Source organism: Zalophus californianus, chromosome 4, assembly GCF_009762305.2.
Source record: "Zalophus californianus isolate mZalCal1 chromosome 4, mZalCal1.pri.v2, whole genome shotgun sequence".
Taxonomy (NCBI): Eukaryota; Metazoa; Chordata; class Mammalia; order Carnivora; family Otariidae; genus Zalophus; species Zalophus californianus.
Genome location: NC_045598.1, coordinates 47,007,894 through 47,029,474, shown reverse-complemented (window position 1 = coordinate 47,029,474; position 21,581 = coordinate 47,007,894). Strand labels below are relative to the sequence as shown.

Below are 21,581 nucleotides of genomic sequence, written 5' to 3'. Positions count from 1 at the left end.
AAGAGGGCTCCCCCTAATAAACTGTCACTGCATGGCCTCAAGTCCAGACCTCTCCCAGGAACAGCCCGTCCCAGAAGGTGAGCACTGCAGAATGGCTGCAAGTTGTAGGCCTCACTGAGATCTGAGACGGGAGGGAGTCGGCCCCCGGGTACTGAGGTCCTTCTTCCCTCCAAGTGCTCGAATTCTGGCCGGGTCGGCTTTGCCACTGCTGCGGGCTCCTGCGTTCTGCGCTAGGTGGCGAAATGCTGTGGGGCTCCCCTATTCGGGGGAATGCGGTAGTGATGTATAAGGTATGAAAGATGTGGCCTGCAGAGAGCCGGCACTATCTCTACCGCTGCCGCCGCTGCTGCCGCCGCCGCTGCTGCCACCGCCGCTACTGCTGCCGGCAGAGCTGCTGGGAGTGAGCTGAGCATCCCCGTCCGGGATACCCAAGCTCCGCGGCGGCTCCCGCGCCCTAGCCCCACACGGACCTGCCAGCCCCAGGGAACAAAAGCAGAGTCCCGTCGCCCTCTCCTGCAGCCAGAGGATGAGTCTAGAGGGCTGAGCGGAGAGTGTGGTCCTCAGCGGCTAGAAGGTAGGAGAAGGTGTTGCGCTTGCCTGCCTCGGCGTGGGAGGCTCGGGGTGGGCGCGCCGGGGTGGGGATGGCCGCGCGGACCAATCTGTCCCGCGGGTGCTGCCTGGACCCGGCGAGGTGGTCATCTGGAACGCCGCGCCCGCACCGCCTGCCCACCGCGGGGAGGGTGCCGCGCTCCCGCGGCCGCGGGGGAGCCCCCTGGGTGGGAATTGGAGGCAGCGAGGGAAAAGTCTGGAGCCCGAAGCCGGGCAGCGGCGGCTGCGGAGGGGCTGCCGCGGCACTTGGAGGCGTGCGACTCGCGGCGAAAAGCGGGCGGGCGGCGGCTGCAGTGTGCGCAAAGTTTTGGGTGGCGCGCAAAGACGCCGGCGAGGGCCGCCGCGCAGAGCCGCGCAAGTTGTGGCCGGAACCCGAGGGCGACCACCGGGGGCCCCCACGCGGACTCGCCGGCACTGGGACAAGTGGGTTTTGCTCCCCCCATGCTACCCGAGACTGGGTTGACGCGCAGCCACTTAACCCTTCCCAGCCCAGGGCCAACAACTTCATCGTCTCCGAGGCGGCTGGACTCAGGCTGGCTGGGCAGCGTCGAGGTTCCCGGCTCTGTCCTTTTGTGGTCTTGCGCATTTCCCCACTCATTCTGGGTTTTCTGTGATTTTCTGTCCACTCCTGTGTCCAGAAACCAGGCAAGGTGGCTGCGGGTCTTTCCCCCAGTCTGTAATTTTACCCCTCGCGCCACCTGGACACATGTTTTCTCTCCCCCCCGGCCTCCCTCCCCACCCCCGCCTCAGTTTGGCTCTTTGATGCTGCCTTGAAAAATGAGATGATTAATCAATTAGGTTAGTGGCCAATTAGGCATAACCTTGTAGCAAAATAATTATGCCCAGCTCTCTGGGCTTTCGCTGGTGATGAGATGGGAAACCAGCCCAGGTGGAGGGGCTGTTCCGAAAAGATATGGCTGATCAAGGAATTTCTGGGAATTTAAGAGAAAAAAAAAAAAAAAAACCCAAATGTGTGGTGGTGGCAGAGGTTGTGGGGATTCAGTAGGGGTGTGAGTGCGTGCATCAGTTCCTTTTTTCCGCCCCCCCCCCCCCCCAGGAAATTAACCCTTGGCAGCACAGTCGGGTGGACTTTGCAGGCAGCCTGTTTCCAACAGCTCAGAAAAGGAGTGTCCCCTGCTTGCCAGCCCCATCCCCCTTGTCTCTGAGGGGCTCTCGCCTGGAAATCGCCTCACGGTGGCTTTGCTGCTGTTTTGGGAGGCTGAGTCCAGATGAATGCATTTTAGTTTCGTGTCCAAAGAATCGCGTCGTTGCAGAAGGAGGTTCTTGTGCTGTGCCTTCCGAGGATGCACATTTCCCCCAGTCTTGTTAAATAAAGCGGTTATTAAATGTGTGCAAATGGAAGACAATCTGTCTCCTGGGCTGGGAAGTTCTGCTGCTAAGCTGGGCTTCCTTTTTCTTTTTTGGAGTGACTGGCGGGGTTTGGCACTGCAGTATTACAATACAGCCATATTAAAAAGGTCTTCAGAGCTTAGAGCTCTCCACCACTGCAGCCCCATCTTCAACAGACTTCCTTTCTCAAATCCTTCTTGCCAACAGCATACAGGGGATTTCTAATGTGTTCCGTGTGCATTTGAGTCCCTTTCTGTCTCTATTTTAAGCTTATCCTATCTGTTTATGCATGTGGACCCTATATCGCAGATTTCTTTTCAGAAGGCAGACACCTAGAGCTGTTCCCAGGGCAGAGGGATTTTTGCAACAGGTCCTAGGTCTGGGTTTTCTAATAATGAGTCCCCCTGACATTTAGTGAGCCGGGGCCCTCGTCTCTCCACCGGTGACCTGACCACGTTGGACCAGGTGGTCACTGACATCCCCTGCAATGCTGACATGAGCTGGTTCTGAATTTTATGGCTTTTCTTCCTTTCTGAGCTGATCAAGAGGAGTAGCTGAGCAGTGCGATGTGACATCGGCAGTGCCACCTCACTCCCAGCGGAGAAAGCTGGCTGGGGCTTCGGAGCAAATAGGAATTGCCCAGCTGGAAGACTGCCTAGTGATACTGGTGTTCAGGGACAACTGGGAGCCATAAGCTCCACCCGCCTTCCTCAAAATGAAGGGCCACCGTTCAGCCTTCTCTCTTTTCCAAGATTTCTTTTTTTTTTTTCCTTGAAGCTGGACTCAGCCATTCACCTCACTGTGATCCTATTTGTTGCTCAGGCTCTTGTGCTAGCAAAGACCTTCCTTCTCTTCTAAAATTGAAGCTTTTTTATAGAGTAGGTAGGGAGATTGGGGGAAAAGGAAGGGAGAGAAGACAGAGCAAAAGAGGATAAGATGGGGAGAGTGGAAAGAGAGAGAGAGACAGAGATAGCTTCAGGCTTCGAAAAGAGGCAGGAGAGGTAGAGAATGAAGGAAGAAAAGGAAGAAGAAACATAGCCAGGGGAGGGCAAACAGGAGGAATTCTAGTTCACAGAAGGGGAGAGATGGGCCCACATGAACCAAAGTCTTGTTTTATTACCTGGCTTGAAAGAATATAGAGGAAAACCCTGAACTGCAAAAGACTCATTCCGGATAGACTTGCTTGGAACTGAGCTTTGACATAGTCAGATAATTACTTATGACATAAACACTGCACCACAGAAAGCCCACCAACTCTGATTCTGGTCTCTTCCTTGACTGGGGGCTGCAGTTGATGGTGTGGGGTTAGGGCTGGCAAGGATTTGTTTGCCTAGCAGATGTGCTTTGCATAGCCCACAAAAGCAGACTCTCGTTTGGGTCAGATTGGGGTACTCCCTTTGGACAGGCTGGGTGTCCAAACAACTTTGGAGAGGAGGTATTCCTTTGTCTTTAGGTCTGTGTTTCATAGAATGGACAAATTTTTTAAAGTGTATTTTTCATTAATTTAAGGTTAGAGGAAAAAAGAAATATGCTAGTAAATACTTTTACCTGCCATCTAAAACTAAGAGTGATGGGAAAGTAATTCCAATTAATTTTCTCCTCTCCAGCCTCCTTGTCCCCGGTCCAGACCATCCTCAGAGCCTCCGACTCCTCTCCTGGCCTCCAGTACAGGCCCTCCCCAGAGCTGTGACTTGATCTTTCTTTTCTTTTTTTTTTTAAGATTTTATTTATTTACTTGACGCAGAGAGAGAGACAGCAAGAGAATGAACACAAGCAGGGGGAGTGGGAGAGGGAGAAGCAGGCTTCCCGCTGAGCAGGGAGCCCGATGCGGGTCTCGGTCCCAGGACCCTGGGATCATGACCCGAGCTGAAGGCAGATGCTTAACGACTGAGCCACCCAGGTGCCCCAATGACTTGATCTTTCTAAAACATAGCTTTGATCATGTTATTCCCCAGATCAAAAAACATAAATGTTTCCCTGTTGCCTAAAGCATATTATTCAAATATCTGACCATAGACTTCAGAGCCTTTCAGAGCCTGGCCTCTGATTCCCTCCTACACGCACACACATACACACACACACACACACACACACACACATCCTAACACACAGCATCACACACATACACAATCCTCTCTCAAACACATACCATACACATACACACACTATATTCACATCACATATACACACTACAGATGTGCCTTTCATACCTTTGTGGGTACAACCTTTTTTCCTTCTCTAGAAAATACATTCCTACTCTACCTGGTGAACTCTACTCATCAGAAGGGTCACTTGAAGGTCCTGTGTGTCTCTTTCAATTTCCTGCAAATGGAATAACCATATTAGCTGCCGTACTTCTTAATGTGGTGGTGGAAATAGGAATATTGGGGCCCTCTTGGCTACAAGCCTCATTTAGAGAATGAGAGGCACCTTGTAGATGGGAAAAGGGAGTGTTTCTCAGGTTGAAATCAACTGAGGTTGGGGTGCTGTGTGACACTGGTTGGTTTGGGCAAGGCAGTGACCATTACTTGGTGATACTTAGACTCTTTCTTTGTTGGTGAGAGTGCAGGAATCCTGTATCATTAACAGATGCTCACTTACAGCTTATGAAACAGCCTTATTGTAGAAGACAGAAGACCCAGTGCCCCTAGACAACCGTTCAATTTATCTAGCAAAGCAATTGAAGTTCCTGTCTCAAAGGGGGCAGAATTAAACAGGAATGAACACCAAATAAAGAATTCATTTATATCCATAGGCTTTTGATAAAAAAAACGATTTTTTCCAAAATGAACTCTGAGCCATAGGTCTTGAGATTTCTTGTTTAATTACCATGCAGAATATGACTTCTTCTTGTTTCAAAATGACCATTTTTTTTTTTTTTGGGAGCTTGAGCTCAGATCTTTAGTGACATTTTTTCTCCCAGCAAATATTTACAGCCGAGCTGGAAACTGACAGGAAGGAGGGTTTAAAATGAAAATGTTACCAAACTGAAGTTTACATCTGAGTGAAACACATGGTGTCACCATGGACAGAGTCCTAAGAACTCAAAATATTTGTCAATTCGTAGAACTTGAAGAAACCAAGCTGTCTCCTTTGTTAATGTGAACTCTAAAAATTATATTTTTGCTTATGCATGATGGTGGCCATTTCTACTTCTTATCTGTTTGCTTTTACTGTGGTCATGGAATTCCAGCCATGAGCTTTTTCTTCATCCTCTGTCCCAGATAAGGCAGATGCCTGAGGGTTAGTCCCCAGGTTTAGGTCTATGTCCACACTTGTACTTACTCAGTTTTTCCTGCCTGGAATACCCTTCTTTTTCAAATCCCCTCCAGCTCCACTAGGTTTTTAAAGCTGAGGTCAGATGCCAAGTCCTGCATGAGGTTTTCTTAGTTAACTCTACTGAATATTGACCAGCACTGACAGTGGTGGGTTTTTTTTTTTATCACTTAATTAATTTTTCAAATACTATGAATAACACAAGTTAACTGTAAAAAATGTGAAAGTATAGAAAAATATAAGGAGTTAGTAAAAATCATTTGAAATTCCCATTGTGTTATTTATAATTTGGTGACTGGCCTTTCATTTATGTCCTTAGACCCATATAGTAGCATGTATAGATGGATATGATTTTATATACTCTGCCTTATTATGAAAGCTGTTTGCTTTTTGTCCTGGGCATCTCTTTTTTAATACAGTTTTTGTTTGCTTATTTACTGTCCCTTGCCCCATAAACTAATCTCATAACCTAGATATCTCTTATATTTTCTCTATGCTCTCATAATATTTACACGTATATGTTCACACACAGTGTATACATACATAAGGATTTTTGTCATTGATTTAAAGGATGAGATCATGTATGTATTTCTTGGCATACTGTATTTCTCACTTAAAACATTATGGGAAACTCTTCTGCCCCCCACCCCCACTAGCCCTCCCTCAGTCAATTGGTATAGATATATCACTCTTTTCAACGGCTTTGTGAGTTTCAGTGGTATGAATACACTACAAATTTTTCAACCATTTCCCTACTGATGAGCATTTACTTTTGTTCCACTAATTTGTATACACAATGCTGAAATAAGCATCCTTATATGTTTATCATTATCTACTGATATGCTTGCACTTTTATGAGTAGAGTCCCAAAACTAATATTTCTGGGTCAAAGGATATGTACTTTTTAAAGTTTTAGGAGATAGTGCCACATATCTTTCCAAGGAGAATGTAATAATTCACGTTTCCATTAACATGTATGAAATAGTCTTTTCCTTATATCTTTGCCAGGAGTGTGTGTTATCATTTACTTTAGCTAACCTGGTTAGGTAGCAAGTGATAGCCCATTGTTATTTACTTCGTATTTTTCATCTCATGTTCATTGGGCATTTGGATTTGCTTCTCGGTGCACAGCTAATTCATCTTTGCCACTTTGCTTTTTGATGGTGTCTTTTTTTTTTATCATTTCATAAGGGTTCCTTTCATATTCTTTTTTCTTTCATCTATATTGTATATGATCTTCTGTCCTTAGAAGTTTGATCTAGTGTCATAATGATCTCTTTATCTGTCTGTGCCCAAACTAGACTGTGAGTTACTAGACAGCAATGATGTGTCTGATTCATCTCTAGGACATCACATCTAGGGCAAGGCCTGAAAAAGTGTGAGTTCAGAATAAATGGTTATAACATTGACTACATGTGTGATATTCAAGTGTATTTCATTTAACATTGAATTGTATGAAATAACATATATGTGGCATCCACAGACTGGGGATGTTTCAAATTAACAAAATTTCAAGATGACTAATGTGTTGGAAATATTTATAAATACATTACACATTTCCCTCCTTTTTTAAAATGAATGTGACTCAGAAGTATCATTATGAGCATCAATTATTGTGTTGGGCTATATTACTTGATAATCTTAAGGACTTTCTTTTTATTTTTTATTTTAAGATTTTATTTATTTGAGAGAGAGAGAGAGAGAGAGAGAGAGAGAGAACATGAGTGGGAGTGGGGAGGGGCAGAGGGAGAGGGAGAAGCAGACTCCCAGATGAGCAGGGAGCCCGTCATAGGGCTAGATCCCAGGATCCCAAGATCATGACCTGAGTCAAAGGCAGATGCTTTAACTGACTGAGCCATCCAGGCACCCCCTTAAGGACTATTTAGTGATGCAAGACTGTTTGCCCCTATATACAAGTGGCCTCAGATCTATGGATGTGCAGATTTTAGATTCCAGTATCTATTTTTTGTACTCTTGCAGTCTTTTCCCTCCCTATCAGATTGTGCTTTTGTGTCTTGGTATTGTCAGTTTTCCTGCCTCTAAAAGCTGTCCTCTCCCCTTTTTACCCATCTTTGCGTTGGCTATGGACTAATATATCAGGAATCCTGCTCATTGCAAATGTGCATATATTAAAGGTCAGTAAGCATCAGCCAAGTCTTGGCCTATGAATAAAGTGCCTCAGCCTCCAGTGAAGATACAACTGGGACTGTTTAGGGGGCTTTTTTTGTTTCTCTGTTTACAACTGTTTTCTGGGAAGGTGAGATTGCTAGGTAAGTGAAATGGTGGCCTCAATTAATTAGGATATAGGTCCAACGGCATGTAGCCATGACCCTAAATATAATGGATTAAAAGATCTTTAGAATGGTAGAAATATATATATTTCAGTCTTGTGAAAGTCTGAGCATATAGGGCAGCTCTATGCTGTGAAGTTGTGTGGGATCCGGGCTCCTTCTAGCTTGCTGCTTCTCCATCCCTCAGACATTGCTGTCATCTTCATGATCCAGGACAGCACAGCACCACATCCTCATTCAAACTAGAGGGCTGGAAGAAAGAAAAGAGGGCAGAGGAGAGCCTTCCCATTTCTTTTAAGGGTGTGGCCAGAAGTTGCACCCCTAATTTCTTTGTGCATCTTCATTGCCCAGAACCAAGGCGATTGGCCCCTCCTGACAGAGGGAAGCTAAGGAATGCTGTTTTTACTCTGGGTGGCTGTGAGCCAGAATCAGGGTGCTATATTAGACGACAGGGAGAATGGATGTTAGCGTATGGGCTAGCAGTGTCTGCCACACTTACTCTCATCATTCCCGGTGTCCTTTCAGCTTTCTTGCCAGATTGTCAACTCTTGAGTGCAGTTGCCTACTTTTTCTCCCCACTGCCCAGTGTTGTGTGGCACGTAAAATAGTTGCTCAATAAAGACAGCTCTATTTGTAAGCTTTCTCTCCTTGTTTTAGTGATGAGAAAATGGAGGGAGGAGGGCCAAGCTTGCTGCTGACACGGAGCTCAGGGACTAGAAAATTTGGATCTTCCTGGCTGATTTTTCTTTAATTTAGCTCATGCCCTGTATAGTCCTCCATGGCCCCACTTGAGGTTAATTATTCCGATTTCTTATTCCACCTTTGTTTTCTGTGCTCTAAGAGGTCTAGGTGAAGAGACCACATGCTTTGGAAGCAGGTGTGTTGGCAACTCTGTGAGAGTCAAGGGGAAAATCAGCCCCCTGCAAATAATACAAGTTTGAGATTATGACCTCCTTTGCAAAAAAGGGTCTCCTGGTAATCAACAGATTGCATCGCCCAGCTGAAGTTTCTGCACCCCATGGGCTCCCATTGCCTTTCTGATTAACACAGAAGCATCTCCTTCCTCACTCCAGACTGACTCTGGAATTGGGTTTATTTCAGCCTAACGGCTGATTCTAATTGGTCTCCCTGCTTCCAAAGCACAGATGTGATCTATTTTTTCCAGGTGCGGGGGTGGGGGTGGGGTGGGATTTTGATGGGTGGGAGTGATGTTTAATCATGCCCTTTCTCCCTCCAAGTTAAAAACCAAGTAGGAGATGACCACTGAGTCTAGTCAAAGATGAAGACCTGGGTCTTATTTCTGTTAAAGCTTGGCTGGAGGCTGTGTAGGTTGTGTAGCTGCATCAGGACTCCTGAACTTTCTCTTTCACTTGGTCTGAGCTGGATATATACAGGTCTCCCTTTTCCCCCTGTAGGAGCACAAGTGGCCTCATAGGCTAATTTCTTGGGTGAGCAATGAAGGAGGATCTCTGAAGTCAGGTAGCTTTGAAGGAGAGAAAGAAAGGAGCCATCGTGTTGTATCAATTAGGTTCTTAAGTTGACAATGGCACAGTTTAAGCAGAAAGGGATTTATTAATGGGTGTTGGGTAGCCTACGGCATTCTAGAAGGGTCCTGGGAGCCAGGCTTGGATGTGAGGACAGCTACTCAACCACACCATGGAATTGTTGGGGTGGAGATGACACTGTTGCTAGGGACACATGGCGGGGGGGCTCTTTGAGTTGCCCTAGAAGAGCTACTCTCTCTGCGCATGGCAGATACCAGCTGTCTTTTTCAGTTCTTCCCTCCAAGCCTCATGCAAGTGTGTCTGCTTGGTGTCCCAGAGCACCCTGTGGTCACTCCCGGGTCTCACCGAAGTGTAAGAAACACAGAAGTGCGGTTGGAATTGCGTTGAGAGAGTCTAGAGCATATCTGCTGGAGCCACATACGTTTGTGCTTCTCTCTGGATTGCACCCAAAAGATAAATCAGTCCCTTTCCTCTGAGGAGAGGTGATGGAAGTGTGGCTGCCCTGCTTTTCCCTTCTGGGAGTGGCATGTAAGTAGGCAGTAAGCCTTCCCCTTGAACATCACACACTTGCTTACAAACCCTCAGGGGCCACCGTGGCCTTCAGGATCTAACTCAAACTCTTTAGTGTGGCAGAAAAGCCCCTCCTCAGTTTGTATCCTGTATTTCAGCTTCATTCCTCTCCAGTCCTCTTTCTGTTTGCTATCTGGCTTTCTGTTCTGGGTGCAATCCATTCTGAACTGCTTGGAAGACTCTTGACCATGCCCAAGCTCTCCCAAGCTTCCATGTCTCTGCCTGCTGCGCTCCTCCACCCATGCCATGAGGAAACTGTCCTTCGTGCCCCCCTTCATTTGGCAGACTTCTCCCTACTCTTCAAGACAGAGACACCATTTCCTCTGGGAATCTTTTTTGTCCCCTCCTAGACTGGATTAGGTGTCCCTCCTGGATATGCCCAAAGTGCCCAGCAATCCCTTCTGTCACTACACCTAGCACATAATATGTGACCTTTGGTTTATCTCTCTGCTCATGCCAGTGCAAGGTGCCTGAGGTCATGGTCTTTGTCTTTTTTCTCTGTATCTCAGTAGCTGGTGCAAGGCCTGGTCCATAGTAGTTGTGTAAATGAAGAAAAGAATGAATGATGCTGAGGTACAGGTCTGTGGTTCAACAGTCTTACACAATTCACAGTGCTCACCATAGCACATACCCTCCCCAATGACACAGACCTGTACCTCTGAAACAAATAATACATTATATGTTAAAAAAAAAAAGAAGAGATAGTAGGAAGGGAAAAATGAAGGGGGGGAAATCGGAGGGGGACACGAACCATGAGAGACAATGGACTCTGAGAAACAAACTGAGGGTTCTAGAGGGGAGGGGGTGAGGGGATGGGTTAGCCTGGTGATGGGTATTAAAGAGGGCACGTACTGCATGGATCACTGGGTGTTATACGCAAACAATGAATCATGGAACACTACATCAAAAACTAATGATGTTATGTATGGTGATTAACATAACATAATAAAATAAAAAAATATACACACACAAATAAAAGAATGAATGATTCCTTCTGGTGGAGGACATGGACTCTGAAGTCAGCATCTGACTTGGCCACCACATAGTTAATATAGCTTTAGGCAAATTAAACATCATAGGGTGGTTGTATGAAGGCTAAGTAAAATAATGCACGTGAAATGCTTAGCATGGAACACATAGTAGACGCTCAATAAAATTCAGCTCTCCCTTCGATTTTCTGATAATCATTATTGTTGCAAGTGTTCAATGAATGGTAGTGATTACTAGCACACTTTCTAGACCAAAGTATAATCTAGATCACAGTATGGTGATCTGTGACATTTCCTACCTCCCAAAGAACCAACGCCCAAATACTGTGAAACCGCCAGTGGATTGAGAGGAAGAGTGAAAATAGACAGAAATTGACAGAAGTTACCAAGGGAGAGTCATGTTTAGAGCAGTTCAGTGACAGAGTGAGAGAATACCTGCTGACTCCAGGTTTGTCATTAGGATTTTACTAACAGTTCTGCCTCCCTTTACATACTTCTTTCTTTACTCCACAATTCCCCCCCGCAAAAAAAAGACACCAAGGTGACGCTGAAAACAATGTCAAAACTTCAGTGAGGGTCAAACGTTTTCCAAGGGATGGCCTGGAAGCACACATCTCGCAGTGTTCCCTCTGGGAGTGTGCGATATTAAGATAGTAGGAGCATCAAGCTGATGTTGAAATCCAGCTTGGAATATGGCAAATGTCTTCTCTGTGCCAAACTCCTAGCACAGCGTCTTACACAGAGTCGATGTCTTCCCATTTATGTGTGTGCAACATACCTTCCCTTTCTCTCGTTTCCCTGTGGGTCCACACTCATTTCACTACATCCAATCCAGCAAACATTTATTGAGCCCCTACCGCATGCAGGGAACTCTACTGATTCTCTCCTTCTATGCTTGTTTCTCCCACCACATTAATGTCATTGCTTTATTAGAAATAAAGACTTGTTGAAAATAGAGCTACCATACAATCCAGCAATTGCACTACTGGGTATTTACCACAAAGATACAAATGTAGGGATCCAAAGGGGTACGTACACCCGAATGTTTATAGCAGCAATGTCCACAATAGCCAAACTGTGGAAAGAGCCAAGATGTCCATTGACAGATGAATGGATAAAGGTGTGGTATATATACACAATGGAATATTATGCAGCCATGAAAAGGAATGAGATCTTGCCATTTGCAACGATGTGGATGGAACTGGAGGGTGTTATGCTGAGTGAAATAAGTCAATCAGAGAAAGACATGTATCATATGACCTCACTGATATGAGGAATTCTTAGTCTCAGGAAACAAACTGAGGGTTGCTGGAGTGGGGGTGGTGTGGGAGGGATGGGGTGTCTGGGTGATAGACATTGTGGAGGGTATGTGCTATGGTGAGCGCTGTGAATTGTGCAAGACTGTTGACTCACAGATCTGTAACTCTGAAACAAATAATGCAATATATGTTAAGAAAAAAAAAGAAGAAGATAGCAGGAGGGGAAGAATGAAGGGGGGTAAATCGGAGGGGGAGATGAACCATGAGAGATGATGGACTCTGAAAAACAAACTGAGGGTTCTAGAGGGGAGGGGGTGGGGGGAAGGGTTAGCCTGGTGATGGGTATTAAAGAGGACACGTTCTGCGTGGAGCATTGGGTGTTATGCACAAACAATGAATCATGGAACACTACATCAAAAAAAAAAAAGAAAGACTTGTGTCAAAAGGAAATGTTTGTCATTGACATCTACTGTTCTTAAGGGGACAACATAAAAGAAAATAATTCATATTGCTAGTTTCTGTAGAAATAGTCCTTGTTATTGGGCCTGAATGGATGCAGAGTCAGAAGAACATTGACCTGGAGGGAGTATGGAGACCAAGGACCTATCCTACTTTGATGTTTGACCTTGGATATGTTGTTTAACATTTTTGGGTTCCAGGTTTCCAGTGATTTCCAAGGACCTTTCCAGCCCTGATATATTATGATTCAAAAAAAAAAAAAGTATAAAGGGAACATAACAAAGTTTGGATTTGCTGTCCAAATATGGAAAGCATAGTGGATTTGGAATTAGAAAGCTTAATTTGAACTGTGGCATTGACATGTAGCTTTTGTGACATTGGGCTTAAGCTCTCAGCCTCCCCAAATCCTTCTCTATAAAACGGGGATGTTGCCTCTTGCCTTTCCTGCTGCATAAAATCAGTCTGAAGCTTCGAAGAGGTGATGCATGTGAAAGTGAATTATGAATGACAAGGTACTGTACACACGCACATATAAGCTATTATTACTGTTAATAATCATTTTGATTTCAATATTTTATTCCAACCAACACTTTTGCATTTTGCCTTCTGGGTTGTTTGAAGAGAACATCATATTTCATTCTCCCCCATGCCCGACCCCAAAGCAGTCAGGGGATTTCTCAAAGGAATGGGTGACTTGTCCTCTGCCTGTCTTTCCGATCGACACCCATCTTGGGCCCCAGCACTTGTCTGAGTGTATGTTTCAATTGTTGGCCTGAAAGGAGGCCATATGTCCCCTGCTAAATGAGCTGTTCCTGTGTGCCTCTGTCCTCTCAACACCTGGGGCTGTGTTCATGGGAGAATCCAGCCGTGGATCTCAGGAGCCTTTTTGAAAAGTTTATTAGAAGAAGGGAGAAAACATTTCTCAGCCGGTTGTACGCTCCGTCACTGGATTCGGCTCATTAGTCGGAGCAGGGCGGGTTACCTGGGGGTAGGAGGGCAGGTCTGCCTGCCTTGGCTCCTGCAGGCACTGGGGGTAGGGGCAGGGGGGTGCAGGGGGAGACACAGGCCTCCCAAAAGCCCCTCTCTGGCCTTTCTGCTGCCCCTGCTCCACAGGTGGCTAATTCGCTCTAATTGGATGGTATATTCCTGTCCATGGTTGGGGGCAGCTTATCTGAGCTTGCTTCCAGGGGCACCTTTCCCTTATTTCGGCCCCAGGCCTGGCCGAGTCTCATGACCTACAAGGCAGAGACCCTTCTCTCATACTGGCTTTTTGGTTTCTGTCCACTGTGAGTGGCCTGGCTCTGAGAGCTGGAGGGGCAGCTTCTCTCCAGACTGTGGTGGCTGGATCTGCCCAATAAGGACCCAGCTGCCCCATCAACACTTTATGTGGGTGTCTGGTAGACTCAAATTAAATTCACTGGGGGTGATGCTGTTGTTTTGACTGTGCCAGAGGTCAGCCATCTCATTCCTGGGTCTTTTGTGATATTCCACTGACACATGGTGATTCCCAGCTACAGGAGGGAGACCGAGAGAGAGGATTTTGTCATAACCACTTCCTCCACCCCTCCCTCTATACCCACACTCTCAACATGGAGGCCAAGTTAATGACACAGGGAGGACTAGAATTCAGGGCTCCCACCCTGCAAGAGAATATGTGTCTGTCTCTGGAGGAACTCGGCTTCCTCGTCTCTTCATCCTCATAGCCCAAGTGCTCAGAACAGCCTTGTGAAATAAACGGATGAGGGCCTCAAACTAGGATGTTTTCACAATCAAGCACTTGAAATGCTGGGTTCAAATTCTGATTCTATAACTTATGTAATATCTGACTCTCATCAAGCTACTTAACATCTCCAAATTTCAGTTTCCACTGCTGTAAAATGAAGATGATCATTATTGGATCTACTTCATAGGGGGTTTGTAGGCATTAAATCAGATGAGCACTTGGCTCAGGGCAAAACTTCATTGAAGGTTGATGATTGTTGTTTGTAGTTAGCTACCTAACTCTCCACCCATCACACAGACTGAGGATGTGGAAGCTTGAGTGAGGGGCATTGACTGGTCCACTTGCTAAACAGCTCATTATAGACTGAGGCAGAAATAGAATCTAATCTTTCCTGTCTTCCTGTTCCCCTGAGATCCAGGTCTGAGAAGCAGGTCTGTCCTGGAGTTGTCCTTCAGCCAGATAAATACTTTTTCTTGTCCATTTCTTCCAGGTCTTGCCCCTACAGATTGTAGGAACCCCACAAATATGAGGCTGGGTTAAGTTCAGCGGCTCCAGGATTAGTCATTCAGAGCTCAGGGCCCAGCCTCTGTACCCCACTCTCTGAATGGTATCTGGCAAATCCCAAATCTGACAGTGTCACTTCCTCTGCCTCAAGCCCTCAGTGGCTCACCATTGCTTCAGGATAAAGTGCAAACCTTTCCCATCCCTGGCTCTCTTTGATCAGCCTGGGCCACCTGGGCCCTGGGAATCACTTGCAGGTCCTTGTTTCCTCCTGAGCCCTTGCATATCTGGGACATGGTTTGTTGAATGCATGGTGCCGAGTGACTTGAAGTTCTTCCAGCTTTCTGGAGCTGTGATTCTAGCATTCCTGGGGAATAGACAGATGGGCCCAGTGGGAGGAGAGCCCATGCCTTCCATGGCTGCCCGGCCCCTGCCCTGGCCACCCTGGTCCTTCTCCCGATGGCTGAGCACACAGCCTGCTGGGCAGGCTTTTCTGCCCTACAGGACTGTTTTCCACTCAGTGTGAAATTTCAGTTTTGCAGCCCTCTCTCTGTGCAATGCCTCTGAGCACCTGCCTTTCCCCATTATGTCACCTATCACAGGGCATTGCAACCCTGTTTACTTGTCTGGGAGCACCAGGAGGCAGGGAGCGTATTTGTTTTTCTCCCCATTGTAGTTCCAGTCCATGGCAGCAGGGAACCAGTATGGACTTGCTACAGGAATGAAAGAATGGCTCTGGGGTTGGAGCTGTGGCAGAGAGGGAGACAGGGGGAACGTGTGGGCCCAAGTCTTGGCACATCTGACGTCTCTAGCTCAGCTGATGGTAAACATCAGCCTAGCCTTTATTTTTCTCATTATGTTTAAAACCCACCAGTTGCCCAATAGTGTAATTTTCTAAGTGGTTTCATTTCAACTCTGCTAATTGAAGAGAACCAAGCTCTTTTTGAAGGCTTACTCTGTGTGTGGCTGTCACTGGTGAGAGTCAAGACTGGTTGTCAATCACTGACAATAGCATGCATTCTGGAATAATTTAAGTTTAGGTCTTTCTTTCACTCAGGCATTCATACCCTGTTATATGTTTTCATACTGAGCTGAGAACAATCTGGGGTGAGAAACTGTCATGTGTTCCAGGAACTGAAATGGAGATTTCTTTTGAGATTTCAAATTCCTCTGGTCTGCAGCTCAGAGTGGCTTGGGGGGAGGATCAGAGGTTTGGGAGTCAGACCTCCTGGACTCCCCCAGGTTTGAACATGCTGCTTCCCCACCCACTTCCCCAGCCAGGTGATCTTGACTTGGTTTACTTGGTTTCTGAACCAATTTCCTTACACAACCAAAAGGGATGTGACTACTTTGCACTAGAGATTATCAAGAGAATTAGCGACATCATGAAAAGACCTGGACCAGAGCAGGCACCTTGGAAGCAGTGGACCTTCCTGCCAGCTCATCACACTGCATGCAGGTTACACAGTACCTCACTACAGACAGACAGGGCTCCAGCAAGGCCTCCCAGGGATTCCGCAGACCCGTGTTCAAACCCCAGCCCTGACACTTCCTTTGGTAGCTGGGAGAATGGCTAAATCACGTGCATCTAGAATTCCTTTACTATAAATGAGGGAGAGTAACACCTACTCACAAGTTGTTACAGAGATTGAAATTATGTCAGTACTCAATAAATGTCAACTCCTTTCTCCTCCTCCTCTCTACATTTAAATACATGTATTTTATGTTAGGAGGCTGGGGAGAAGAAGAGAGAAAATGGTCCCTAAATCCTGCTTCACATTAAAGATGCAAGCATACAAGCATTTGCTCGGTATTCTTAGCCACACTCCCCTGCAACTGGCTCATTTATTCGACAGATATTTATTGAGTACCTACTGTGCACTACGTATAGTTGTGGGTGCTGGGATACAGCAATACAGAAACCAGTAGGTCTGCTCTGATGGTGCTTATATATCCAGTGAGAGATGGATAATAAACAAATAGATGATAGGATGGCATAAGTAGTAAAGGTGAAGAGAAATAAAGCAGGGAACAGAGAGTTTGCTATTTATATATGAATGGTCAGGGACAGCTGCTCTGAGGAGGTGGCATTGGCGCAGAACCTTTGTTCTTGCTGTTCTCTCCACCTACAATGCCATTCGCTCACTTGTCACTCTCCTCCTGTCAGGAGCGTCGTTTTTATCAGACCTCCACTCAGACGTCACCGGCTCTGAGCGCCCCTTCTGCTCGCCCACTGAGGCAGAGTTAGTCCCTTTCTCCTCTGTGCTCCCACAATGCCTTGTTCTCGATCAGTCAGTACTTCCCATGTTTAACGTGCTTCTCTTCCACCGGACTCCAGCTCTTCAGGGTCATGGGTTTTTCTTCTTTTCAGCTTCAGTGCTGGGCACAGTGCTGGGCACAGAATGAGCTCATTAGTGGTGTGCTGAGGGAGTCACGGAGGTAGTGGCTTGACTCAGATGTCAGCACATGCTGACCACACTTGTGGGTGGCAGGTAGGTGGCCGCAGCTTGTCCTGGGAAAGCCCACTCAGCTATGAGATGTATATTTTGCTCTCAGGGCTAAGCAGGCTCTCCCTCAGACAGGGTAGTCATCACATAGCACAAAGTAAATTGTTTCAAGCCTTGTGGTTGGAAATCATCTTGCTCAATATTAAAATCATTGTACAGCATGTGTGTTGGACCTCTAGCCCATGTTTTGCACTTCCATCCAGCCTTCCTCTGCTCACACCTCAGTTGCCAAGTCTGCCATCTTTTTTCTCACCCACTTAACTTGCCCAGTCCCACTCTGCTCCTCCCCTGCCTGCTGCCCCCCCCCCCACCTGCTGTATGGTAGATGGGTGAGCTAGCCTAATACCTGAGTTCAGTATCTGGCTCTGCCAGTTGCCATGTATGTGGCTTGGCACAATCATCTCCCTTTGCTGAGGCTCAAGTTCGCTACCTTTGAAATATTCCTCTGCCCTGCCAATGATATATAATGTTGGGGTAATAATGTTATAAATTAGAATATTCTAAGGCAATATATGGGCTGAGGTATAGCTGAAAGAGCCCCAAATTTCACTGCTCCTCCACCTATGATTAGGTGACCTCAACCAATTCACTCACTGTCTCTGGACTGTTTTCTCATATATACAATGGAGATGACAAAGACAACTAATACCTACTGAAACATAGCATGTGTCAAGCACTCTTCTAAGCTCTTTATTAACTCATATACTCCTATGAACTTGCTACTATAGTCACTCCTATTGCACAGCTGAGGACACATAAGCACAGAGAGTTTAAGTAATTTGCTTAAGGTCACACAGTTAATAAGAGACAGAGGTGGGATTCAAACCCAGTCTGGCTCTGGAGGCCAGTTTTAATCATCATATCATATTGCCAACCATGACACTGTAATTCCTTCCTGGCAGAGCTGTTGTGAGGTGTAGAAAGACTATATGGAGAGGATCTCTGATACTGTAGCTATCCAATCAGTATTAGTATTATTATGTTACACCTCTTTGGAGCTTAGCACAGCCTAAGTTTAATAAACACTTACTTTGTTGCTGCATTTGGCTGCATGTCTGTTTGCAATTTGGCTGTGATTCTTGGGAGCAGGCATTTACCTGAAACTGTGTCATAAGTAACATACCAGCACCTTCTTAAGAATCCCAAGATGGTGCCGCTTTGTCCTTTGTATTGGTTCTTTGTCAGTGGTTGATCCATTGGAGGGAGCTGCATGTTTTGTTGTAGAGGTGGGTCTGCTCTGAGCATAAGGGAGGTGGGGTCAGGTCTGCAATTTTCTCTGGCTCCGGGAACAAATACTCTGCCTGCTCCTCTAAGCTGGATGGTCTCAAGAGATGTGGGGATTGGTGGTGACCTCCAGCCCGTGGGCGATTACACACAAAGCTGAGAGCAATTTTTAAAGTCTTCTCGCCATTTTGCTCTTTCTTTAAAAATTAAATGCCTGACACGGAGGTGTTTTATTCCCAGACAAGCTGGCCTTTAAGAGGATGGCTTGAAAGTGAGAATGCCTGATGACCTCTGACCTTGGGAGTTTCCAAGGGTGGGAAAGGCTATGGGAAGGAAGAGAGACCTCATTCTTTTTGTCAATTTAATGAAAAAGAAATGAAAGCATCAGTCTCCATGACTGAGCTCCACAGTAAGGGAACCATAGGAAGGATCCAGGAGCAAGAATATGGTGGGGAATTCAGGACTCAGCAAGGCTGGGAGATGTGTAGAGTCTGCATAGCACCACGGAATGAGCACTGAGCCCTGAAGAGGAAGACCTGGGCTCTAATCTCAAGCCTGCCACTAACTGTCTGTGTGGTTGTGGGTAAGTTATTGACCATATTGAAAGTATTGTATTCCATGTTTAATATGCAAACAGTATAGTGAAGTGGTTAAAAGCAAACTTTGTAGCCAATCCTAGTTGTAGCACTGAAGACCTGAGTAATTTAAGTAAGTTACTTATCTTTCTGAACCTCAGTTTTCACATCTGTAAAATGAAGATCTTGGAGGCCATGCCTTTGTTCATCCTGTGCTTAGTATGCCCCCATAACTTTTTCCCACCCTGATCTCTGCATCTCTGCCTCGCCATATTCTTCCTTTGGAATTCAGACCTAACTTCCTTTCATGGGGAAGGGACCTTCTTGAAGCCCTGGCTGGTTGAGATGCCCTGAACCCCCACACCCGTCCTGTGTTCCCAACATCCCGAGTGCCTCTTCTGTCAATATTCCTACCTCTCTCTGTAGGGAAGTTGGGGGTCTGGGACTGCTTCTTCTCCATCTCTCCAGGGCCTGATTCCCAGATGCAGTCTCTAAATACTTGCTGATGGAATGAGTGAATTTCTTTCCAGCTCTGAAAGTATATGCTTCGAAGTTTATTTGTCCTTATGTATGCCTGATTTCCAAAAACAGACATAAAATATACTGTTTTCTTCCTTTTACAAAAAGGTAATAAATGCAGTCCTTTACACTGATATAGAAATTTGCACTGGACAGAACATTTTTCACATTTATTACCTAGTCCCCTACTATCTAGCAGCTTGTCAATACTCAAGTTTCAAAATAATTTTTTTTTAAAGATTTGATTTATTTATTCATGAGAGACAGACAGACAGAGAGAGAGGCAGAGGGAGAAGCAGGCTCCCAAGGAGCAGGGAGCCCGATGCGGGACCCGATCCCAGGACCCTGGGATCATGACCTGAGCCGAAGGCAGACGCTTAACCATCTGAGCCACCCAGGCACCCGAGTTTCAAAATAATTTAAGGCCACTGTTGGATCTCATCCAAAAAGATCTAGTTTTTGAACTACTGGAACCATTTCCTTGCCTTGAACTGGCCCCTTGGCCAGGATTGGTACCCCTTCCCCTACTCCAGATGGTCTCTTTACCAACCTCTGAGGTCTCACTGACTCCAAGATAATGAACCAAAGTAGATCTGCAGGTCACCCTGATCTCAGGAGTCCGCTTTCTTGGTCTGATTTTTAAGCAACAGTGTCTACATCAAGTGTGTGATTTCCAAATTCACAGCCTCACAGAGGAGCCTGCTGTTGACAGAGTTGTCAGCAGAGGGAAAAAAAAAAAAGAACGCAAGATTGTCCAACAGAAATAAATCTTGGAGAGTGTTTTGCCAGGCCATCCAAGCATTCATACATTTGCTGCTGCATGTAGAATACTGGGGAGGGAAGGAGAAAGAAGGGGGGAATTGAGCAAAGGGAGGGTGGCTTGAATTCTCTCCCTCCATGCGCTGCTTCTCCATTCCTTTCAGAAGGCCCCGCATGAGATGTGTATGTTATCTTTTCCTTCTTGGTTTGTTTTCTCTCTGACTTTCTGTTGTCACTCTGGCTCTTGGTGGGCTGCAAGCTAAAGGAGAACAAAGAGATCTCAATATGCTGTGGGCACAGGACTTAAAGACAGTGCTGGACACGAGATTTAACCCTACAAAAGAGGCCTCCTCCGCCATTTGCAAATTTACCGTGGTTCCCCTTTGCTACCTGGATCTGTTTATAGACCCCCGCTTGAATTTTGAATGTGCTCTCCTGGAATACGTGGACTACCCAGCCCATCCAAGTCTCTTCCAGTCTTTAAGGCTGACTTGGAGTTCCACTTCTTCCAGAGAGCCTTTCCAGACTAATCCAGTCTTTTGCAAACTCTATACTCCCTGATTTTGGATAGCTGTGCCGTTAGAACCCTATAGGCCTTTGGCTCTGTTGCCTCCGGCTTCCTTCTTTGTCAAACCCTTTTCCTCTTGTTTATTTCAGATTATTTACTTTTAAGAGATTCCAGAGTTGTTGAAAGAAGAGTGAACATTTCCCCAGGTATTTCTGTGTTTGAAATGCCTCTGCTTTGAGCAGGCTCTGCAATCCTAGGCAAACAGTCAACATTTCTTAGCCACAGTTTTCCTCCTCTCTAAAATGGGGTAGCAATGCCTACCTTATAGAATGATTAAATGAGTCAATATAACTAGCTTAAAAGAGTTTGTCTGGCTGTTAGTAAATATCATCAATGAACATCGAGTTTCTCCAGAAGACACTGGTAGGATTGTGCCAGGGAGTAAACAAAGGATGATATCATTAGTGTCTGTGGGGGTCAGACTGCCTGAGTTCAAATCCAAACTCTACCACCCTATGCCCGGAGTAAGTTATTTCACCTCTCTAAGCCTGTTTGTATAATAAAGCTGATCATAGAGCCTGCCTCTTAAGGAAGATATAAAATAGTCCATGGAAAGCATTTGGCAAAGCACCTTTCACTGAGCAAGCATTCAATAAATGTCAGTTCTTTTTGAGGAGGTAGAAAGCATTTTCATGTGTGTTCTTAACAGTTCCATTGCATTCCAAGCTGCTCTGATGAGAGAACGATGGCCCACTCTGTAGATTCTGGGGATTCACATCAGAACTGTGATGAGCCGGGTGACTGTATGTTAGCAAGAAGAGCCCAAGACTTGGACTTCCACACACCCACCTTGAGCCTGACCTCTGTGCCTTACGTAGTTGTGGCCTTGAGAAAGTAAACTTCTCAGAATCTCCTTTCATCACCTGTGAAATGGGATAATAACATCTACTTTTCACG

The 21,581-nt window shown here is 45.9% G+C and overlaps 1 protein-coding gene across 4 annotated transcripts in view; it reads left to right on the top strand.

Annotated features, from left to right (window-relative positions):
• Positions 1-390: 390 nt before the first annotated feature.
• The window catches only part of DAB1 (DAB adaptor protein 1), a 1,151,191-nt gene continuing 1,130,000 nt past the window's right edge, over positions 391-21,581 (top strand). For 2 of the 4 annotated variants that reach the window (XM_027568673.2, XM_027568671.1), the window contains exon 1: positions 391-574. The gene's annotated coding sequence lies outside the window, so the exon portion shown is untranslated. The remainder of the gene's footprint in view (positions 575-21,581) is intronic. The other 2 variants (XM_027568672.2, XM_027568674.2) reach the window with 2 other exon arrangements.